This window comes from Spinacia oleracea, chromosome 1 (genome assembly GCF_020520425.1).
Source record: "Spinacia oleracea cultivar Varoflay chromosome 1, BTI_SOV_V1, whole genome shotgun sequence".
Lineage (NCBI taxonomy): Eukaryota > Viridiplantae > Streptophyta > Magnoliopsida > Caryophyllales > Amaranthaceae > Spinacia > Spinacia oleracea.
The window spans coordinates 30,188,346-30,196,280 of NC_079487.1; the positions used below are offsets into that span (position 1 = coordinate 30,188,346).

Consider the following 7,935-nt stretch of genomic DNA (forward strand, 5'->3'; position numbering starts at 1 on the left):
CCAAAATTATGTAGCCAATTAGTGACGAAATCAATTGGTCACAACTTAATAGTACTTAAATGACCATATACAAATTTTGGTGGCAAATCAACAACTTGATGACTCCCAGTCTCAAATTGACGTCATAAATATTGATATAATCACATCGGTCTTATTTAAAAGTATGTTTAGGTCGTATTAGTTTGTAAACGATTTGTATCCTTTGGCGTAAATTCTCCATAAGCTTTGAATGCCATTACTGGCAATAGTTTATGTACTTGAAGAGACTACTATTAAAAAAAAAAGTACTTGAAGAGAAACTAAGAAGTACTGCAGATAATAGATTTTGATTTACAAATCACAAGTAAGGTACATCATACATTTGCATCTAAGGCACTAAGATATGTAGAAATTCATGCCTACAATAACCTGCACACATACAAAAAAGTGTAATTAATGGGAAAAGACATACAATACTAAATTTTACATACTAAACTAAAATGGAAAAACTAAGTTGTTATTTTGTGTATCCTTATTATGCCTATGTTCCACTTTGTGTATCACAAGAAAAAACTATACAAAGTATATATACTCTATTTTTTTGACAGGAAAAAATGTACTCCGTAGCATTTCTTTACTCAATCGTAGACTTGTCTGCTACAATAACAGGTCGGACCTCGGGGGGCCGTCCTCCATCCAAATAGGACAACCTCAATCAGGAGAGAGGCCTTAGCCAAGGAATGAGCCATTGCGTTAAGTTCGTTTTGTGAAGCAAAAAGCACACATTGCAGGAAGAAGCAAAATTACACATATCATTAACTATAATTTGGGATGTCGAGTACTCTTTGGCTTTAGTCTGAAGCAACCTTATTAGCACCAAACAATCACTTTCCAACTTAAGTGATCTGAACCTAGCCTCAAAGGCATAGATGAGCGCAAACATAGCCGCTTCGACAAAGGCTATGTTATATCTCAACTCAAAATTCATTTGTATACAAGTCCTAAAAGCACTACTAAAAAATGAATCAACTTTACTCAACAAAGGCTTCAAACTACGCGCAAGACAAGTTCTTTCTGCTTGGTGGTAGAACCCTGTCGAAGAGAAGAAGAAACCAACACATAAAGAGGATGGCAATTGCTAAGTCAATGCATTTCACCTGTAAGAAAACAATGGACCAATGAATAAGCCCAGAATGAAATGACACTCTTTTACCTTAATGACCAAACAAAACGAGAGAAAAACAAGGCACAAACACAGCAAGTCAACTCTGGTAACGTTGACCAGAATTAAGAGCAAGAAAAGGCAGGCAGCTACTTTACTTCAATCAAGCTGTTGCAACAACATCTTCCCATCTGACTGAACATCTAACAACTCTTCAAACTGGAACCCTGCATCTGACAGTCAACAACAGCAGCAAGCCAACTACGAGCAGAACAGAAGCAGAACCCCAGTCCCTTTATAACAACTAGGCCTTTTCTCAATGATGCTGGCATAGTGAAAAAATCACCTACAACACCATGTTCTTCAGCCCAGCAAGAGCATGCTTGTTGGGGTTAACTACATCAACGGCAAAAGACTGGAAGCTATTTCCATAAACCCATATCTGAAACAGACAAATGATCTCAGAGCAAAAGCAAACTACATAATTCAAATGATGTTACAGAGTTGCTTATTCTTATTTGCAGCACAGATCAGATATATTGCATCGATTTCTGAGGCAAGATTGTAAGTATTCTTCAAGTTTTCAACTGAAACATATTCTCCCTAAGAAAGATTAAATATGTTTTTCTTGCGATCAATGATCTTCATGCACCCATCAGATTGCCACTGTCCAATATCCCTTGTGTAGATATTTGTATATTAAAAACAATGTCGTAAATTGTAAGGAATAGAGCTGATCAAAATGGCAGGCCTGGGTTTGGGCAAAATCAACCAAATCAGTCATTTCACCTGCTCCTATTAGTTGAGGTTGGACATATTTATTCAACCTGGACAAGTGGAGATACCCTGGGACAAAATAGGCTGGCATTTTAGGGCCATTGCCCATGACCAGCTCTAACCTTTAGGAACTAGGAAGAACGACAATCATCCCAGCTGAAGATGAAAAAAAACATGATCAGACTAACCTGTGTTGAACCAGTCATCCAAACATGACTTCTTCATTGAGGTATTCTCTTTTATAGTAACATGTGAAGAGAGTATTTCCTCAAATGCAAACCTCTCCACTCGGAGTGCTGGAAAGAGATCTTAATTAGTCTATGTTCTGCATTTAACTGAAGCTCATTCCATAAGCATACAGAAGAAAAGAAACAAGGATAAAAAGTACTGTCTATCACCACATTTCACACAAGACATGAGCTAGCATAAGTTTACACTGACCATGAAAACTGAGATTTGATCAGTCATACCAATTACCAAGCAAGTAAATACCATGCAGTACGAAACAGTCTCGTCGGTTTTGCAAAAAAAAACTCGTAGCTATGTCATGTGTGTTCTAAGTCTTCTAACCTAAGAGGCCAAGAGTGCATTTTTCATGCAAAACTTCAATGCTTGACATGTGTTTACTTTCTCCCTATTTGCTTTTTGCTTTTTTGCTTGAAGATTTTGTTATTAGACAGTTATCAAACAGTGAAGCTATCACATTCTCACATGAGGGTGCACAAAACATTTTTCTACAAAAGTTGACCAAACATAATATTCGATGACTGAAGCGACATTTCAGAACAAAACGAAGGAAGAAAAAATACTCCCAGGGAGCAGAGAAACAGAACTGCATCCAAGCCAGTTTCAAAAGGGCATGAAACATGGTTAAGCATTACAAGGAGGCATCATCGAATACTGTCATGTTCTTTCACGTTAAAATGGAAACTAACGATGAAAGGAGGAAGTTCATGGTACAGAGAGGGGGAAATTGAATATCAACAATCCAGTTTTGAAATTTTGCTGTCCGAGACAAACTAATATACAAAACAGCGAGAACTAAGACCATGCCGATTGTTTCATTGTCTTTAAAATAAGCAGCAAGTAACAATTGCACTCATATTTCAAGCTAAAGAACTAGGCTAAAGACTCCACTACTCTTCACATTGTAAATAGGAAAATAATGAACCATTAAAGCCACAAACTCACTCTTCAGAAAATCAAGGTTGCCGAATTTGATGTTATAAAGAAACTAGAAAAGCAAAGGCGAGTATGGTCCAAATTACCAACAAGAAACTACAAAAGCAAAGGCAAAGGGGTAAGTTCGTTCTTGTTGGATTTTTTTTCTTTATAAGACACAATTAACAACAAGAAATTACCAACATAACTGAAATAATTGATAATCGATCGATCAATCATCGATCAATCAATAACAAGAAATTGATAATTGATCGATCAATTCATCAATCAAAAACAAGAAATTACCAACATAACTGAAATAATCGATCAATCGGATAGAGAACAATTCACCAACACCACAAATACCCAATTTCGATTGGAAGTCCCCCCAAACACAAGACCTATAACTCACAGCAGCAAGAATTACTATCCAAAATACACGATTTTATCATACTGGAAATCTGCTTACAAAACCTGCTTATGCACTTAACCAAACAAAATGGTGGAATCTCAAAATGTCATGCTAAGAATCAGGTTTCCCGTTAAGCAATTTGACTGTGAACTCAGAATTTAGATAGAAATTAGGCATTTAGATTATATTGCGGAAAATTGAGAAAGTAAAAGTACCGTATCAACATAGACTCCCTTCTAGTGTCGAAGACTTCAGCTATGAAAACCACTACAAAGCCATATACTCCGGAGTATTAACTTCAATAGCAGTAACCATTTTTACAAACAGACCGAAATTGGAATTCCAATCTGACTAAAATTTTCAAGCAGATTACTTTTGAATATATGCAATTGCTTGAAATTGATTGATTGCAACAAAATAATTGATTAAAAACCACAAATTGGAGCAAATAAATGAGGTGTAGTTACCTGTTGATCGGCAGATGCAACAAGACGCCATTTTTGGTGCTCCTCAGTTGCAGGTTCATCTTTTCAATTAAACACTGATGAAATCGTATTTCTTTGTTAGAGGGAAAGAGAATTGAGGGTTTCACTGAGGGAAAGTGATGAAATCGAATTCTGGTGCTCCTCAGTTGCAAGTTCATCTTTTCAATTGGAAAATTACATATTAGGTTTTTGATGGAGAAGACCCTTTATTTGGTTCTTCAGAAGAAATTGGATGCAGAAAGCCTTGGTCGAATGGCGGGCTACCGAAATGAATTATAGCGGGATAACGAAATTGGAAAATCTAATAGTGTCTTCTTGCAATTTAATTGCCGCCTAATTCGAGGGGCGTCAAAATCGCAGCCAAGCATGTATTATGAAATACATGTCATGGGCTTGTTTGTAATTTCCCAGTCATTTTGAAATTGTTGAATAGTTAACCCCGTTTGCCAACTTGGATCCCATATAGAAAAATTGAGTACCAATTTTGTAATATGAATACCATTTTAAAATATTTAGCACCATTTTTGTGATATTAATACCACTTTATAAAATTTAGTACAAAACGAGTACCATTTAAGGAAAATGAATTTCATTTAAAAAAACTTTAGTACCATTTTTGTAATACCAATACCATTTTTGTAATACCAATACCAACTCAGCAATGCCAAATCACCACCCCGTTTTACAAATTTACAATTCCGTTATACATTTCCCCCCCCAAAAATATTTAACATTTACATTTACCTTTTTATTTGGGGTTGGCATGTTTTTGCAAATACATGCCAGGCATGTATTTGGACTTCCTCGCCTAATTCTATTTAGAGGAAAATTTTCTACTTAATTTTTTTTACGTAATACAATTTGAAATTTAGTATAGCTTTGAACTAGTTTATATCCTGTATAATGCACGGATTTCTCAATATAATGTTCGGTTATATTGTCTAACTAATAATTTTTATAGGAGAGTAAAAAAGTTCAGAAATAATAAAATATGGCGCATCTGGAGTATAACGAATTTGAAATTAGAATTTGAAACAAATAAAATTAATAAAGGGAAAATAACATCGGACAAGAGGAAAGAATGAATATAAATTATGTTATTACAAAAAAAGATCAAATAGATGACACGTGGCAACATAATATGCAAAACTAGATTAGATCTCGTGCAAGCACATATTTCTAAAATTATTATTTGAACTTCTTTTTATAAATTGTTTAACTGGTATATTTCTTCTCATAAACCAAACGCATAATTAATAAACCTCAAACATACTAATTTAATCATTTAATATGAAAATTTCGTCCTACTACGCATTATCACGTACATATTTTATATGTTTAATATGCTAGTTTGAACAAATATTAAGTACGTAAATTTTTCGTTTGATATACCTATTTGACTCAAATACTCCATATTCGACAATACTCCATATAACCAAATTATGTTAAGCAAATTATTATTACGTGGTATCTATTAATTCCATATTCTATATTATTCCAATATTTTTTTCCCACGCATATACAATTTATAAAAAAGGATAGAAAATAAAATTAAATAAAGTACATATACTTTTGGAAAACATTTTTGGCGGAAAATTTTGCACTAGAAAGTAACACGTGTCTGTTTTAGTATAATATAATAGATATCTTGTTTCAAACTATTAGTATAGATATGTGTTTGTTATTATTATAGATAAAGAATAAAAAAAAAGTTATGCCAACTCGTGTTTGACTTCGTGTCAGTTTTGTTTGGCCTTTCGAGTTGTTTAAACTTTATACTAATGTATACGGAGTTATTTGTTACATTGATTCAACCAAGTAATCAAACATTACTTTGTTTGAACTAAGAGTCTGTGTGTTATGCTCACATTATAACACCTAAACTTCTCTAAATATAACTTATTTGATTGCACCTGATTGAAGAAAATTGAAACTTATAAAGTTGATTCGCCTTGAGCTCTTGATTGTAAATTAAGACCAATCTTGAATGCAAGAGAGTAAACTTATAGGACTTGAGTGAAACTTATAAGACCTGAACATAAATTATCTGAACTTATTCGACCTCAAATTTATTTAAATAACTTAATTAGTTGACTCATTGTTACATTGTTTGAGATTGTGTAAATTAAACTAATATTGTATATTACGTACTCGAATATATTACAATTTGTTGAAAAACGAATATAATTTTAACGAAATAGAATATTACTTTATTTTAACTAAACTTTATTTGATTCATTATCAAATAAAACTTATTTAACTAGTTGTTATGTTGTTTGAACTAATTAATGATCAAATTCGATACATGCATCACATTCAATTCAATAAGTCGATGATATCTAGTTTAATTTGTTTGTTTCAACTTATTTTGTCTTCATTAACTTTTTCTCATATTTCAACTAAATAAATTTGGATAAGTACGAATAAATTTACACAAGTTCATATAGTTTAGGAAAGTCCGTCAAATTCATTAAAAAAATTAAGTTCAGTTAAGTTCAAATAAGATAATTTCAATTAAATTCAATTGAACCAAACAGAACATTAGCTAATCGAATAATCAAGTACGTATAACAATATGTGTGCATTTTCTTTGTCAGGTGAAATATGAACTTGACTGAATTTATTGGAACTGGTTAAACTTTATTGACCTGAATTTATCTGATTGTACCTGATTTCAAAATAGTAAACTATAGAGTTGGAGTAAACTTATTGACCTGATTGGATTTTTTTGAAATTTATTGACCTAATAAGACCTTATTGTAACTTTATATGAAATTATTATTGGACGTGAACCTTGATATTTTAAGGTTAAGACAACGCCCTTTGTATATGTTATAAACTTATATTATTGTAATCTTATACAGTTAGATGTAATTGATATCTTAATAATATACAAAATGATAAATAATCCATACTTTATCATCATTATTACTCCAGTTCTTAAACAAACTCGTAGCTGTACACCCACTTGAAACCTAATTGACGTGTTAGTTTTCGAAACCGATCAAAAATCCATTTGCTTACCAAACTTTTTCGACCCGACTTATTTTATACTGAAACGGTTCAACCCTAGACAAAACCGAACCATCAACACGAATTGAAAGCAAAAAGTTATTACACAAAAAGTAAAACTTGGACATCCAAGTCTTTAGTTTAAAGCCCAAACTCACTTAACTTCATTAACCACACAAACTCACTTTACTTCATAATCCTGTTCAATATTTTAGAGGAGAGCCCGCATTCTCCCTGCTTAATCTCCACTTTGCTTCGCCCACCACAACCGACGCCAAACCCCACCACCTCTTCCCTCCACTTCCTCCGCCTGATTTTTCCGGGGACGTCTCTCCTCTCAGTCGCTGGTTGTGTCGCGCCCTGCTCGTATCTCCAGAAAAATTCACATCATCAATGTCAACTCGTCGCCGTACCTATCAAACTCATCGTTCTCAGCGTTGGGTAATTTTCTCCTTAATTTTGTGAATTTCTCAAATTTCCTGTTTTGAGCTTTAATACTTTTGATTTATTAAAAAATTAGGGTTTGGTTTTGTTGTTCTGATAAACCCTAATTTCGTAATAGATTAGGGTACTAGATATAATTTGCGAAGGAAGTATCTGTTGGATTGATTAAAGTTAGTACATTTGATTATTCACTTTGGCCAATTTTTGCAAGCAAGCTTTGTTTTAATCAACCTAACAATTGATAGTGCACAATATTAACAATATGTCAATGCCTAATCTGAGAAGGAATTTAGTGATTGACCAGAACAATAATATGAAGTGTGGATTGATATTTGAATGAATGAGGGGAGGGGAGAGATTTCTCAAACACCAATGTTTTTGTTGGGTATGGAGTAGCTCATGGTCTTGTGTGTGTTAGGACGGAATATATTTGTTTTTGGATCATCTTATTGCAATTTATGATGTTATCTATAGTTTATTTGTGAGTTTGAAGATTAGTAAGT

The 7,935-nt window shown here is 33.3% G+C and overlaps 1 long non-coding RNA gene across 5 annotated transcripts; it reads right to left on the minus strand.

Annotated features, from left to right (window-relative positions):
* Positions 1 to 307: 307 nt before the first annotated feature.
* Positions 308 to 4,416, minus strand: LOC130466326 (uncharacterized). Of its 5 annotated transcripts, none has more exons than XR_008926455.1 (3): positions 3,959 to 4,290; positions 3,707 to 3,787; positions 308 to 2,214 (listed from the first exon to the last, which is right to left on the minus strand). It is a non-coding gene; the product is annotated as an uncharacterized lncRNA (long non-coding RNA). The 5 variants fall into 5 exon arrangements; XR_008926454.1 differs by having other exon boundaries at positions 3,707 to 3,758; positions 3,959 to 4,287; XR_008926456.1 differs by lacking the exon at positions 3,707 to 3,787 and having other exon boundaries at positions 308 to 1,583; positions 2,107 to 2,214; positions 3,959 to 4,279.
* Between the last annotated feature and the right edge of the window lie 3,519 nt (positions 4,417 to 7,935).